At 43.6% G+C, this 15,664-nt stretch overlaps 1 protein-coding gene across 14 annotated transcripts in view; it reads right to left on the bottom strand.

The window, feature by feature from the left end:
- LOC125643693 (uncharacterized) overlaps positions 1–10,563 on the bottom strand; it is a 263,102-nt gene extending 252,539 nt beyond the window's left edge. For 13 of the 14 annotated variants that reach the window (XR_012670144.1, XR_012670145.1, XR_012670146.1 and 10 more), the window contains exon 1: positions 10,443–10,563. The gene's annotated coding sequence lies outside the window, so the exon portion shown is untranslated. Of the gene's footprint in view, positions 1–10,325; positions 10,421–10,442 lie in introns of those variants that run through there. The other variant, XM_075132737.1, reaches the window with a different exon arrangement.
- Between the last annotated feature and the right edge of the window lie 5,101 nt (positions 10,564–15,664).

The raw sequence follows: 15,664 nt of genomic DNA, 5'->3' as shown, positions 1-15,664 counted from the left end.
GAAGGAACCTTGACACCATCTAACAGCTCTAAGAAGAGATATCCCCATAGCTGGTCTCAGCTCAGATTACTTTGCCATAGACTGTCAGACTCTCTCTTCTAATTTCATCAAAAAAGTCTATCTTGTCCCTGGCCTATACTTCTTAATTTCTCTCATTTACTTCTATAAAGCATTTTGCAATGCCATTTGTGTGAAAGTCATGAAAGTATACAAAGTAAAGTTGTATTGCATATAGTTTCCCCCTCCCCCAAGCATTAAAATTTCATTGAGAACAACAGGAGCCCTGTGCATGCAGGAAGGGTAGATACTGGAGCTGAAATCCAGATCCAAATGCAGAATTTTCCCCAAGACTCCCCAGATCCTCTGGGAGGTGACGGGGGGAAGAGACATTTACATGTGACTGTTTCCTTCTGGGCTTTATTTCATTAGTAACTTTTAATTTCTGTGTGCTATAAAGTAGCAAAAGATCCCTAGATGAATTCAGTCAAGCTGCCTCTCCTTCCATCTCAAAATGTTGTTATACAATATCCTGATGGTCCTTCTGTTTTTACTAGAGAGTACATGATTCACAATTCATCTAGGAATAGATCACTTGGCTTTACTTCTCAGTCTGAATTCCATAGCAGACCTCCAACGCAAATAGAGATACTCGCAAAGATCTGTATTCATGAAACTGTAAGTATGCATAAACCAAAATACGGAGAGAGACATAAGTATTAACCCACCAGCAGTATTTGCACATTATATGTTTAATATGGCTGTTGCTTATATCTGGAAGTTTTCAATAGAAAAGATTACTGCACACTGCTACAAGTCTAACCTTTGCAAATCAAATAAAAAATATGGTGGAATTTAGAGAGGTTTGGCAGACTGGAAAAAAAACATCTAAAGTTTTGACTTGTTCCCTGGTATGAGAACTTGGCATTTTGAAGAGACCAAAAAAAAAAAAAATCAAGAAAATCCTGGAATAGAACTGAGGGTTTAAAGAAAGCACAGCTGAAAGTTTTAAGATTTAAATGCTGTGAATAGGAAATTAGTCTCCAAAAGGAGCTATACGCTTTTTTTTTTAAAGTCATGTAAACTTATTTTCTGATTATAAAGTCCTGAACTGAAAAGCCATGGATCCTGGTTGGAGAATCATCAATGAATGCCTTTTAACGTTCTCCCTCATTACTAACTGTAGCAACACTGCAAGAGTTTACGAAGTAGTTGAACTCACACAGCTATGTGCCAGCAGTTCTTCAACATGCTTAGCTGTAGCCCACAGGCTAAATGGAAACCAGACTGGAAGCTCTCCAACCCCACAGGGCTTGCCTTCCAGAGGGTCTGCAATTAATTAAGACCAAAGGCGAGCTCTGAATAACTCTCTTGTGGAGCAAAATACACACAGTCAAAACCCAGCTGACAAACACAACAAAACTGACTTCATGGTTTCTTATGAGAAAACCATTAAATGGTCTGAGAAATGAAGAAACACTTTGTTCAAGTCACTAGTGTGAATGCAATATATTCAGATTACAAAGCAGTACCACCCGGTTATAAATATCATATTGCTTTATCCCTGGGTAACCAGGTGTATAAAAGCCAGTAATAACACATTAGGTTTTAAGTTAGCATACAGTACCTACTATTATATTTTCACAGAGTTCACTTATTCTTTTTTGTAAGGGTTCAGATATTAGAAAATCTTTCCAATTCAGCAGGCACCAAGGAAAGTCTCATCACCTGATACACTGCTATGGTGCGCTGAGTTCTTTACTCATATTATTCTGTTACGTAAATGGGTATTTTTAAATGAATGTAAAAGTTTAACAAAGGAACGTGTCCCCTTTGCACTGATGAAATGCCCTCTCTCTTCCAGAGTCAGAAGAGCATGCTGAAGGGGGAAATAAATCAAATCACAGGTTGGTTAAACATTCCAGCATCAAGACAGAAAATGTGCCACATTTGGGGTTTAAGAAGAGTGAAATTTAAAAATCTTCCCTCAAGCTAGAAAAATCTAGCTAGTAGAATCTCAGTCCTAACTCGGAGTGAAATTCTATGGCCTGCGTTACAAAGGAAATCAGACTATATGGTCCTAATGGTCTCTTCTGGCCTTCAAGTCTTGAACGTATAATATACTTACTGTGACATGGCATTTTAGATTGCTTCTCAGTCAGAGCCTGCAAGAGGGTCAGATGAATGTAAGCCTGTCTATTATGCACAGTCCATGCCTGTTGATAAAGGACTGTGAAAAGGCTGATTTGAGAGTTACTATGGTGCTCATGAAAGTGATACTGTTAATGCTGGCTGGAGCAGACAGGATGCAAGCAGCACACAAAGGCCTGGCCCAAAGTCCATGACAGTCAGTGAAAAGCCTTAGGAATCTCAGTGGGTTTGGGTCTCCTACTGTGTAACCTCTCTCTTAGAGCCTGATCCAAAGCCCACTGAAGTCAGCAAGAGTTGTTTGGATCAGGCCGTCAGCTCTGTCAATGTGCCCTAACCCATTCTGCAGCTACCTTGAGATGAGAATGAATTTAGTTGTTACTTGTGACCTAATGCAGGATTTGAACAGAGGACTCTACAGGGGAAAGACTGCCACTGACAAGAAATGTTGCTGGCCCAATCTAAGCAGCCTGAATTAGTACCATTGCTAACGTTCAACATGCAGGAAATGTAAAACTATATTATATGAAAGCATAAACAGCACAGTAATTTTCCATGCATGTGTGTCAGTTCTCAAACCAAATAAATTCTTGTGAACATACTGTACCTTCTTTGGGATCTCAAAACAACCGTACCTTATTTTCCTTCGTATTTGGACAGTAGCTATGATGGACTTTTCCATATTCAGCTCCATCCTCCTCGAAATCTGTGTGTCAGGCATGTTAAATCTTTCACAAATTCTACCAAATAACTGCCTCACTTCCAGAACAAATAAATTAAAAAAAAAAAAAAAAAAAAAAGGACTCTTGCAGCCTAAAGGAAAACTAAAGCCTTGTCTCACAGTTGCTATCCCTCCGCAACTCTGAGATCTAGCTTGCCAGGGAGATGAAAAGTGCAAATTCAGTATTAGGTTCTGTGGGTTGCATGCAAAATAACCAGCTATAGCTTAACAAATATTGTATAAGGTTTGCACTTGTCTTCACTTTCAAAGGCTCTTCTTGGTCCATCACCACCATACCTATCATCTCTCATTTGGCATCAAGCTTTCAGTGCTCACCTCCGATCAGCCTAAGATGCCGGCCTCCACTGCCCACTTGTTAATTTTTTCAAGCAAGTACCTTCATGCTTCCTCCCGTGCTGCCCTTCACACTCGGGAGGCACTCCCCATAAACATCCACAAAGCTACCTCATTATCCCCCTTCAAATTCCCCCTTAAAAAAATCTCTCCTTCCCCATGACAAAATGTAACTCTTCTGTCAGCTGTTGTCAGCAGCTAAAAGAGCTGGCTTCAGTTTTCGAGGGGGTCACTCTAAAGACTAACACAGGCTCGAGCCCTCACCCAGAAATCTGGGAAATGATAGATGGCACCCTGGGTGGGCAGTACCGCCTCACTCACAAGCACAGAGTCCAGAGATTTAAAACAGAAGTTGACTGGAGGGGAGGGGGCAGATAGGACAAACAGAACAAATTTGGAAAAGCCAGCAACCAACAAATTAACGATATTAGGTAAGACTCCCACCCTATGAAAGTGTCTTAATTAACTATAGCCCCAAGCTCAGTCTTACTGGTACTTGAGTGACTAACACATTCTAACCACTTCCTTGCTCCCCCAATCACAATTGGTTGTTCTGGGTTTCTGGAATCCAAGGATTCTGGCAGGTCAAGTGGTGACTGGGGACTCTGCTGTCTGATCCAGCTGAAGTGATTTCAGCTTTAATTGCTGGGTAGGGAGGCCCACACCAAAATCCCTGCCATAGGTGCTGGAACTAGCGGTCTGGGGGTTGCTGCTGAAGTGGTTCCCATTATATACAGGGATTACAGTTTGGTTCAGTGGCTCTCAGCACCCCCATTGTACCAAATGTTCCAGGACACCTGATCCCTGGTGCTGTCTCCACAACTTCAGTCCAAGCCAACTCAGCTCCTCGCGGTCCATGGTTTTCATAGAATCAATGAATACCAGGGTTGGAAGGGACCTCAGGAGGTCATCTAGTCCAACCCCCTGCTCAAAGCAGGACCGATCCCCGACGAAATCATCCCAGCCAGGGCTTTATCAAGCCTGACCTTAAAAACTTCTAGGGAAGGAGATTCCACCACCTCCCTAGGTAACGCATTCCACCCTCATAGTGAAAAAGTTTTCCTAATATCCAACCTAAATCTCCCCCACTGCAACTTGAGACCATTACTCCTTGTTCTGTCATCTGCTACCACTGAGAACAGTCTAGCAGAACCTCTTTGGAACCCCCTTTCAGGTAGTTGAAAGCAGCTATCAAATCCCCTCTCATTCTTCTCTTCTGAAGACTAAACATCCCCAGTTCCCTCAGCCTCTCCTCATAAGTCATGTGTTCCAGTCCCCTAATCATTTTTGTTGCCCTCCGCTGGACACTTTCCAATTTTTCCACATCCTTCTTGTAGTGTGGGGCCCAAAACTGGACACAGTACTCCAGATGAGGCCTCACCAATGTCGAATAGAGGGGAACAATCACGTCCCTCGATCTACTGGCAATGCCCCTTCTTATACATCCCAAAATGCCATTGGCCTTCTTGGCAACAAGGGCACACTGTTGACTCATATCCAACTTCTCGTCCACTGTAACCCCTAGGTCCTTTTCTGCAGAACTGCTGCCTAGCCATTCGGTCCCTAGTCTGTAGCGGTGCATGGGATTCTTCCGTCCTAAGTGCAGGACTCTGCACTTGTCCTTGTTGAACCTCATCAGATTTCTTTTGGCCCAATCCTCCAATTTGTCTAGGTCCCTCTGTATCCTATCCCTACCCTCCAGCGTATCTACCACTCCTCCCAGTTTAGTGTTGTCAGTTTAGTGTTGTACAATCCACACCATCCTCCAGATCATTTATGAAGATATTGAACAAAACCGGCCCCAGGACTGACCCCTGGGGCACTCCACTTGATACCGGCTGCCAACTAGACATGGAGCCATTGATCACTACCCGTTGAGCCCGACAATCTAGCCAGCTTTCTATCCACCTTATAGTCCATTCATCCAGCCCATACTTCTTTAACTTGCTGGCGAGAATACTGTGGGAGACAGTGTTAAAAGCTTTGCTAAAGTCAAGGAACAACACGTCCACTGCTTTCCCTTCATCCACAGAGCCAGTTATCTCGTCATAGAAGGCAATTAGATTAGTCAGGCATGACTTGCCCTTGGTGAATCCATGCTGACTGTTCCTGATCACTTTCCTCTCATGCAAGTGCTTCAGAATTGATTCCTTGAGGACCTGCTCCATGATTTTTCCAGGGACTGAGGTGAGGCTGACTGGCCTGTAGTTCCCAGGATCCTCCTTCTTCCCTTTTTTAAAGATGGGCACTACATTAGCCTTTTTTCAGTCATCCGGGACCTCCCCGCATCGCCATGAGTTTTCAAAGATAACGGCCAATGGCTCTGCAATCACATCTGCCAACTCCTTTAGCACTCTCGGATGCAGCGCATCCAGCCCCATGGACTTGTGCTCGTCCAGCTTTTCTAAATAGACCCAAACCACTTCTTTCTCCACAGAGGGTTGGTCAACTCCTCCCCATGCTGTGCTGCCCAGTGCAGTAGTCTGGGAGCTGACCTTGTTTGTAAAGACAGAGGCAAAGAAAGCATTGAATACATTAGCTTTTTCCACATCCTCTGTCACTAGGTTGCCTCCCTCATTCAGTAAGGGGCTCACACTTTCCTTGACTTTCTTCTTGTTGCTAACATACCTGAAGAAACCCTTCTTGTTACTCTTAACATCTCTTGCTAGCTGCAACTCCAGGTGTGAATTGGCCTTCCTGATTTCACTCCTGCATGCCTGAGCAATATTTTTATACTCATCCCTGGTCATTTGTCCAATCTTCCACTTCTTGTAAGCTTCTTTTTTGTGTTTAAGATCAGCAAGGATTTCACTGTTAAGCCAAGCTGGTCGCCTGCCATATTTACTATTCTTTCTACACATTGGGATGGTTTGTCCCTGTAACCTCAATAAGGATTCTTTAAAATACAGCCAGCTCTCCTGGACTCCTTTCCCCCTCATGTTATTCTCCCAGGGGATCTTGCCCATCAGTCCCCTGAGGGAGTTAAAGTCTGCTTTTCTGAAGTCCAGGGTCTGTATTCTGCTGCTCTCCTTTCTTCCTTGTGTTAGGATCCTGAACTCGACCATTTCATGGTCACTGCCTCCCAGGTTCCCATCCACTTTTGCTTCCCCTACTAATTCTTCCCGGTTTGTGAGCAGCAGGTCAAGAAGAGCTCTGCCCCTAGTTGGTTCCTCCAGCACTTGCACCAGGAAATTGTCCCCTACATTTTCCAAAAACTTCCTGGATTGCCTGTGCACTGCTGTATTGCTCTCCCAGCAGATATCAGGGTGATTGAAGTCTCTCATGAGAGCCAGGGCCTGCAATCTAGTAACTTCTGCGAGTTGTTGGAAGAAAGCCTCGTCCACCTCATCCCCCTGGTCTGGTGATCTATAGCAGACTCCCACCATGACATCACCCTTGTTGCTCACACTTCTAAACTTAATCCAGAGACTCTCAGGTTTTTCTGCAGTTTCATACTGGAGCTCTGAGCAGTCATACTGCTCTCTTACATACAGTGCAACTCCCCCACCTTTTCTGCCCTTCCTGTCATAGAATATCAGGGTTGGAAGGGACCTCAGGAGGTCATCTAGTCCAACCCCCTGCTCAAAGCAGGACCAATCCCCAATTTTTGCCCCATATCCCTAAATGGCCCCCTCAAGGATTGAACTCACAACCCTGGGTTTAGCAGGCCAAAGCTCAAACCACTGAGCTATCCCTCCCCCCCCCCCAAAGCTGTCAGGAAGCGGTCCTTCCTGAACAGCTTATATCCATCCATGACAGTACTCCAGTCATGTGAGTTATCCCACCAAGTCTCTGTTATTCCAATCACATCATAATTCCTTGACTGTGCTAGAACTTCCAGTTCTCCCTGCTTGCTTCCCAGGCTTCGTGCATTTGTATATAGGCACTTGAAGTAACCTGCTGATCGCCCCTCTTTCTCAGTGTGAGGCAGGAGCCCTCCCCTCTCACGCGCTCCTGCTCGTGCCTCCTCCTGGTATCCCACTTCCGCACTTACCTCAGGGCTTTGGTCTCCTTCCCCCGGTGAACCTCGTTTAAAGCCCTCCTCACTAGGTTAGCCAGCCTGCTTGCGAAGATGCTCTTCCCTCTCTTCGTTAGGTGGAACCCGTCTCTGCCTAGCACTCCTCCTTCTTGGAACACCATCCCACGGTCAAAGAATCCAAAGCCTTCTCTCCGACACCACCTGCATAGCCATTCGTTGACTTCCATGATTCGACGGTCTCTACCCAGGCCGTTTTATAGCTGGCTTGGCTGGGCTCAGCTATTTAGAGAGGGATCGGTGATATTCAGGACCCTAAAGTGAATCCTTACCACCAGAATGGCACTCCCAGTGCCAGCAGTCTTCTTCCCCCCACCCCACCCACCATCCTGCCCTTCTCTACTTTTAACTCTGTCCAGGCTCCCTTACCCAACCGGGCCGGACTGCAATCTCAGTCAGGGTGACCCCAGGCACATTAGGTGTTCCTTTCTTGTCCCTTCATTTCATTGCCCGCAAACTCAAAACGTAATTGTATTTTAACCAAGATGCCCACAGCATCACAGAACAAATGCACATGAGGCCTGGTCCATTCAGGTTGTCTACACTAGAAGCACTACAGCTGTGCAACTGTAGTGTTTCCAAAGGGATCTTCCGACGCTGTAGTAAATCCACCCCCTTTGGAGGTGGTAGCTGGGTCACTGGAAGAATTCTTCCATCAACCTAGTGCTGTCTGCGCTGGGACTCAGGTGGGCTTAACAATGTCTGAGGGGTATGAATTTTTCATACCCCTGAATGATGTAGTTGGGTTGACCTGACTTTCCAGTCTAGCCAGCCCCTTGCTCTGTAACCAATGCCATCAGATAGCACTGTCCCCTGTGGAGCGCTCAAGCAACTCTGGGCTGCTCTTTTCCCATTTCACCAACGGATGTCCACAGTAAGGTCTACTCCCTATGGCTTCAGGCCATAGGATCCACACAAATCTTAGTAATGGTTAGGCTGCTGATGAGCTGCCTGTTGTGCTGACCAATTGTCTCATTGTTTCTTTGTACTCCCTGCCTGTATCCTTGTGACAGGGGCTATCCTTTTGTGTTGTGACTGTACAGCACCTAGCACAATGGAGTCCTGTTTTGTGATGAGGGCTCCTAGATGTTATAATAATAATAATAATAATAATAATGATGGAGTAGTTAACCTCCAAGAAGAAAGGTAAGGCCTAACTCTTCATGATGCCCTGCCCACCTTACAAAACCACAACAATCTCCATCTATCTGTGTACTGAAAAGACAGTACGTTCTTAGCATCCCACATTGTCAGTTTATACAATGTGACCAGATGCTCAGATAACTCATCACTATGGTAAGTGTCTCAGAGGGATTTGTTATTTTCCTTCCCAAATGTACATTTGGGGCAGGGTCTGGCTTAGCATCGGTCTCGTACAGTACTGAGTTCCCTGTTGATGCTTTACGAATACCGCTACTGATAATTATGCTACTGCAAGGATCGACAAGTCACTAGTAAAGAAGACTTTTTGCACATGTGAATACACGGGGCAAAATCCTCACTGGCAAGACACTGATTTCAATGATTACTCCTCCATTCCATGGGTGACTGCTAACTGACCTAATGCAACATCAATCACTAAGTCAGAAAGTCAAAAGCAAATATGTTGTATGTCAGCTTCTTCATTTCTTTACCACCTTTTCCCCCTCACGTTGTCCAAGTGCATTGCATCAGTCTCCATCATCAGGACTGCTTCTTCCTAGTTGCCAGATACAAGTACGTGGAAAGCATCTTAACGTGGGCTTCTCCTCCTCACTACAATAAAGGTAGTGAAGAAATGTGAGCAAGCCTCTGGTCATTGAGAAGCCATGACTAAAAGGTTAACCAGAGCAGAAGTCCAAGCACCTCATAGCAGGAAGTTATTAGGATCCTCTCATATTAGAGGATTTCAAAACACTTTGCTCAGTACAATCAGCATCTCCTCCAGAGCTCATGTTCGCACCTTTTTCAATTTCCTCTGCTTTTACGCACTATTTCTACGGCATCGTCCTAACCTGGTGTCGCAGTGTATGCTTTTTACTATATAGTTCCATCTGACTTTTGGCCTTCCTTACGTTTACAGGCATGCATACTAAACATCAGTGAAATTAATCTCACATTTCAGGTGGTGGAGCAATCATTTCTGGGATCAGGAAGTTTTTGCCTCCCCCCATTCAGCACTGTACTATGTGCAGGGTCAGAGCTAGTCTTTACAAAGCTCATAACCACAGGCCTCTCTTACTTTGGAATCCTTGAAATGTCAGAGTTGGTTACAACTTTCATTTTTAAGAAATTAGATCCTAACACCACTCCTTGCAAAGAGATCCTTGACAATCTAAAGTGATCAATTGCTAGGTTTGAAAAAGTTTGCCACCGATTTTCCTAAGGAACAGGGTTATTCATAGTCTCCACCCACCCTCCCTCCCTCCGTCTTCAGTCACTTGTGGGAAAGAGACTCAAACAGCCTGCTTTCCCCAGCATAGCATCCTGATTGTGCAATGAGCTGCCTTAGATAAACCCCTCTACCCACATCCAATGCTGCCCTAGCCAGCCTGGCTCTTGGTCACATGATTAGTCACAACCTCCCCCCATCCCAGGACAATATCCTCCATCAGTCCCTCTGGATTATACACCCTAGAATTCCCACCCTTAAAAGGCAGATGCCTCATAACTAGAGCTGGTTGAAAATAGTAAGCAATTTCCAAAAAGCAATTTGGAAAAAAAAAAAGTCGTACAGAATTTGTTTAGTGAAAAAACTTAAAAAAATGTAGTTTGAGAATTTTAGATCCGTTTTAGGACCTCTCACATTTTCACTCCTTTTTGCAGGAGGATGTATCCCCTGCTGCAACACGTGAGCAAGTGACACTACCCCACTGCTCCCAATACTCAACACCTGCTACTCAAAGCCCCAAAGTTCCTTCCCCCCCCTCCCCCCGGCTTTACGGGTAAAGCCAACATGAATCTCATTCAAAGATTTCTCCCTAAACCTTGCTGTTTGTAGGATTTCTCGCAGATCTCCCATGTCTGCCCCTGACACCACCCAGCCAGAGGCTCATAACCTCGCTTACATGCTAGTGCATAAAAACTTACTCTGCATTTCTATGCGGTGATACAACTCTTACTTGCAGGGTGAGTTCAATAGGAGAGGTAGGATCACAACATCTGCCATACTTATGTGCTCATAACTTTAAAGAAAAAACTACTGACCTGATTTTCTTCCAACTTGGCTGCAGATCTCAATGATCTTTGCAAAATAAGCCAAGAGTGATATTTTTGCCTTTGGAGTCTCAACTATACATGTGCAAAGTTTCCTGACTGAATATTTCCCTCTGCCCTCCCCCATATAGAACAAGAACAACTGACCTGATTCCGCTAATGTTTTCCAGAACGCTTAACCTTTGACCTGACACACAAGCAAGGAAAATTTCAGCCCAAAATGAACTAGTATGACAGAGTTATGAGCAACTGGAGGAAAAGAAAGGAAGATTAGAATGGAAGATAGATCTCATCCTTAATGAGAATATGGATTAGCCACACTTTCTGTAACTCAGACTTTTGCTTATCAGATTCTTTACTGCAACTCCAGCCATCTGGCCTTCTTCAGGAAGACAAAAATATCCGTCTGTTTAAAAAGTATAATTGTGTTTTCACATGAAATACTATGCGGCTTACTGCAGCTCCTTGTCTCCATAGACCAAGTAAATGAAACTGAGAAAGAAAGAGAAAGTGAGAAATCTTGTAGAGGGGGGGAAGCCACCTGACTCTCCTCTGATGTTCTGACTCAATGCTTTGATGTTAGGCAGTTAGAGAGGGCAGCACTAGTCAAGAGACCTTTGGAAAAAGAACAGGATCACGCTCAGATGAGTAATTATACACACATTCATTAATGAAGGCTAAACCAACACAAGAATGGATTAGTACCTAAATAATTTTGTTGGAGAAAAAGGTGGGGCGTATACTGGCCTCAAACTTTCAAAAGACACAAGTGATTTTGGGTGCCCAATCTGAGACACTGTAAGGGGGCCCATTTTCAAGTGTGAGTGCTCAGCACTCTCTGATAAATCAGGGTCTTTTAAAGGTGTCTCAAATTGGGCATCCAAAAGTCACTTGCAAACTTGGTATGGTGCACAGGCAAAGTTTTAGTAAACAGGTTCTCCTAATTGAGTTCTGCATGGTGCCTCCCTCAACTATTTTTAAAAATTAAAAACAGCACACTCACCCACGCATCACTCTGTCCAAACTATGCCGAGTCCCTTAATGCCCGTGGTGAATAAATGCTGTTTATCGCTCTCTATGATGTAATAGTCTATTATAGAGATTTCAAAGTGATTACAACTTTGTGAAAGAATGTTTCCAACAACAAGACATTTATTGGAATTCCGGTTAAAGGGGATTTCCAGTGTGTATGGAGGATAGAAAGAAATCAGTCATGTCTCTTTAAACAAAAGCTCTAGCATTTTGTTAGTGTACACTAAGGTCCACTCCTGAACTCACGAGAAAAGCAAAAGTAAGATAGCTTTGTTCATTTGAAATGAAGCTACAACACAGTAGCATTAAGGAAAGAAATCCTCAGCCCCAACTCATGTTAAAAGAGAGGAGGAAGTAATGGATGGGACCAACTGCTTCTGCCATGAGCAGTGACACTTTGCACTGTAAAAGGATCCAGTGCTCATGCTCCCATTCAAAGGGGACATCGGCTGCCCCTCTACATAGACTCGTGCAATGGGTGTCACTTCCACAAAGTACAAAGGTGTAGACATTTCCCTTTACAGGATATTCCCACAGGTTAGTCCCCTTATCATACATAAACACATAGATCCTGCTACTTTGGGTCTTTGCAGATCATTCCAGAGAACTTTAGGATTTGCCCTTAAGATGCCTAGGAAACATTTAGTTAAGAATTATATATATATATATATATATATATATAAAATTGAAAGGCTTCTGAAATGGTGGCAGATTTTTTTTCTAGAATTCCCATTCAGTGTGTAGGGCTTTTACCCTGTCTCAGTACAGACTGCCACTTGAACGATATTCCCCAAGAGAAACCCACTCAGCTCACATATCACAGTACAACTGAAAGAACTAGCTTGGAAAATTTCAGATTCCCCATGCTTTCTAATAGCAAAACTGCCACAGAAGTTAGATGGGCAGTGGGGCTTGAAACTCAGGAAACCTGGGTTTGAATCCTGGCTCTGCCACTAATCACGGGCAAGTCATTTCATCGCTCTGTGGCCTCCTTCCCCTCCCTTCGTCCATTTAGATTATAAAAACCCATCAGAACAGAAAGCACCTTTTGTACAGTGCCTGCTACAATGGTGCCCTGATCTCCATTAAGGGGATTTCATTCATTTAACACAGGCCTGTTTTTATGAGAAAGAAAGGACCACTTGTAAAACTCAATATGTAACAATTTGATAATAAGATAGTATTGTAAGAAATCCAAGTGGAATCACTTATTTTCTAGGACATTGCATGTGATCAGAAAATGCAACCTGGACTATGGCATAAAAATGAATTCACTACATATCCCCCTTTCTCTGTCAAGCATGCTTATACACAGTATAATCACAGCACTTAGGTCTGGATCTTACTGTGCTTCCATATACAAAACTCCCATCCACTTCAACAGGAGGGACGCATGCACAAGGACCAGAGATTATAAAGCGAGAGGAGCTTTCCCAGGCTAGATTGGCAAGCCTAGAACTCTTTCATCTTGCGAAAAGGAGCACTTGTGGCACCTTAGAGACTAGCAAATTTATTTGAGCATAAGCTTTCGTGAGCTACAGCTCACTTCATCAGATGCATTCAGTGGAAAGTACAATGGGGATATTTATATACACAGAGAACATGAAACAAAAGGGTGTTACCATACACACTGTAACCAGAGTGATCACTTAAGGTGAGCTATTACCAGCAGGAGAGCCGGGGGGGGGGGGGGGGGGGGGGGGAGGATGGGGAGGGCTGGGAATCCTTTTGTAGTGATAATCAAGGTGGGCCATTCCCAGCAGTTGACAAGAACATCTGAGGAACAGTGGGGGCGGGGGGGAATAAACATGGGGAAATAGTTTTACTTTGTGTAATGACACATCCACTCCCAGTCTCTATTCAAGCCTAAGTTAATTGTATCCAGTTTGCAAATTAATTCCAATTCAGCAGTCTCTCCTTGGAGTCTGTTTTTGAAGTTTTTTTGTTGAGGAAGTGCCACTTTTAGGTCTGTAATCGAGTGAGCAGAGAGATTGAATTGTTCTCTGACTGGTTTTTGAATGTTATAATTCTTGACGTCTGATTTGTGTCCATTTATTCTTTTACGTAGAGACTGTCCAGTTTGACCAATGTACATGGCAGAGGGCCATTGTTGGCACATGATGGCATATATCACAGTGGTAGATGTGCGGGTGAACGAGCCTCTGATAGTGTGGCTGATGTGATTAGGTCCTATGATGGTGTCCCCTGAATAGACACGTGGACACGGTTGGCAGCGGCTTTGTTGCAAGCATATGTTCCTGGGTTAGTGGTTCTGTTGTGTGGTGTGTGGTTGCTGGTGAGCATTTGCTTCAGGTTGGGGGCCTGTCTGTAAGCAAGGACTGGCCTGTCTCCCAAGATCTGTGAGAGTGATGGGTCATCCTTCAGGATAGGTTGTAGATCCTTGATGATGCGTTGGAGAGGTTTTAGTTGGGGGCTGACACAAATCAGACATCAAGAATTATAACATTCAAAAACCAGTTGGAGAACAATTCAATCTCTCTGGTCACTCGATTACAGACCTAAAAGTTGCAATTCTTCAACAAAAAAAACTTCAAAAACAAACTCCAACGAGAGACTGCTGAATTGGAATTAATTTACAAACTGGATACAATTAACAGGCTTGAATAGAGACTGGGAGTGGATGGATCATTACACAAAGTAAAACTATTTCCCCATGTTTATTCCCCCCCACTGTTCCTCAGATGTTCCTGTCAACTGTTGGAAATGGCCCACCTTGATCATCACTACAAAAGGATCCCCCCCCCCACTCTCCTGCTGGTAATAGCTCACCTTAAGTGATCACTCTGGTTACAGTGTGTATGGTAACACCCATTGTTTCATGTTCTCTGTGTATATAAGTCTCCCCACTGTATTTTCCACTGAATGTATCCAATGAAGTGAGCTGTAGCTCACAAAAGCTTATGCTCAAATAAATTGGTTAGTCTCTAAGGTGCCACAAGTCCTACTTTTCTTTTTGCGAATACAGACTAACACAGCTGCTACTCTGAAACGTTTCATCTTGCGATTACTCATCATTGGGGGACAGTAACCTGTAGCATGGACTGCAGTGAATGTGCAGCTTACAAGCAAGAAAGAGATGGAAGTTAAAAGCAAAAGAAGTGTCCAACACTGTAGAAAAGTGCCTAGTAAAAGAACTCACAAGCCTGCTTATTTTGGCCATAGTTTTGCATGGGAATTCAACACAATGTACTGGTGTCTCTTTAGCAATAGGCTTTCGTGGAACATACATTCAGTTCTGCACATTGCATAACCTGTTCTAGTTAAAGTTAAATCCACATTTAGAGGGTGACAAATTAAAAAGTTAATATGTAATTCTTTTAAAGCAACTGACCTCATTCTTCCTTTGTCTTCTGTTGTGCAATCAAGTGCTGATCAAAGTGCGCTGATGAACACAGTTCCTTCCAAGGAACAAAGCTTACAGATTCACATCCTATTTCTGAGGCTTCTAGATATCTCAACCACAGGGACTGTAGTGTTTTGTGGTCTGTGTGTAATTGGCTTTCACAAGAAGCATAAGCATCCTAAGAAAAGCAACCAGAAGAGAGGTTGTAAACAACACTCAACAACTAATATACAGTAAGTGAGAATGGTGCTACAGTATACATACAAGCATGTCTATAGCATTATTATTAAAACAGGAAGCAATGTGATCTAGTGATTAGAGCATAGAGCAGGATTCAGGAGACCTGGGTTCCTGGCTCTGACACAGGCCTGCTTGGCCTTGGGCAAGTCACTTCACCCCGACTCAGTTTCCCCATTTGTAAAATAGGGATGATGACACTGAAAAGCCGTTTAAGCTCTACTGATGAAAAGCACCCTATAAGAGCCAGGTATAAGCATCACCCGTGCCAGCCAGGGACACACGAGGTTTGTATTTTACAGATTAAATCAAATCCATTTTGGTAATGCACCCAGAGCACAGAGTATGAGTCTGGAGGTGAACTCTGTACAAGTTATCCTCTGAATAAAATATCTATTCCTTTTTCTTAATGATACAATCTAGGACACAAGATGTGAAAAACTGGTTAAGCTACTATCAAAACTTCTCATTCCTTACTTTCTAAAAGGAAAAATACTTTTCCTATCTATACCACTATATATTTTAATTGACTCCTTCTAGCATCAAAAATCTTTTACTAAAAGGAACATAGTATAAAAAG

Source organism: Caretta caretta, chromosome 1 (genome assembly GCF_965140235.1).
Source record: "Caretta caretta isolate rCarCar2 chromosome 1, rCarCar1.hap1, whole genome shotgun sequence".
NCBI classification, from domain to species: Eukaryota; Metazoa; Chordata; order Testudines; family Cheloniidae; genus Caretta; species Caretta caretta.
Note: the sequence above shows the minus strand (reverse complement) of the source record. Positions and strands in the feature narration are given on the sequence as shown.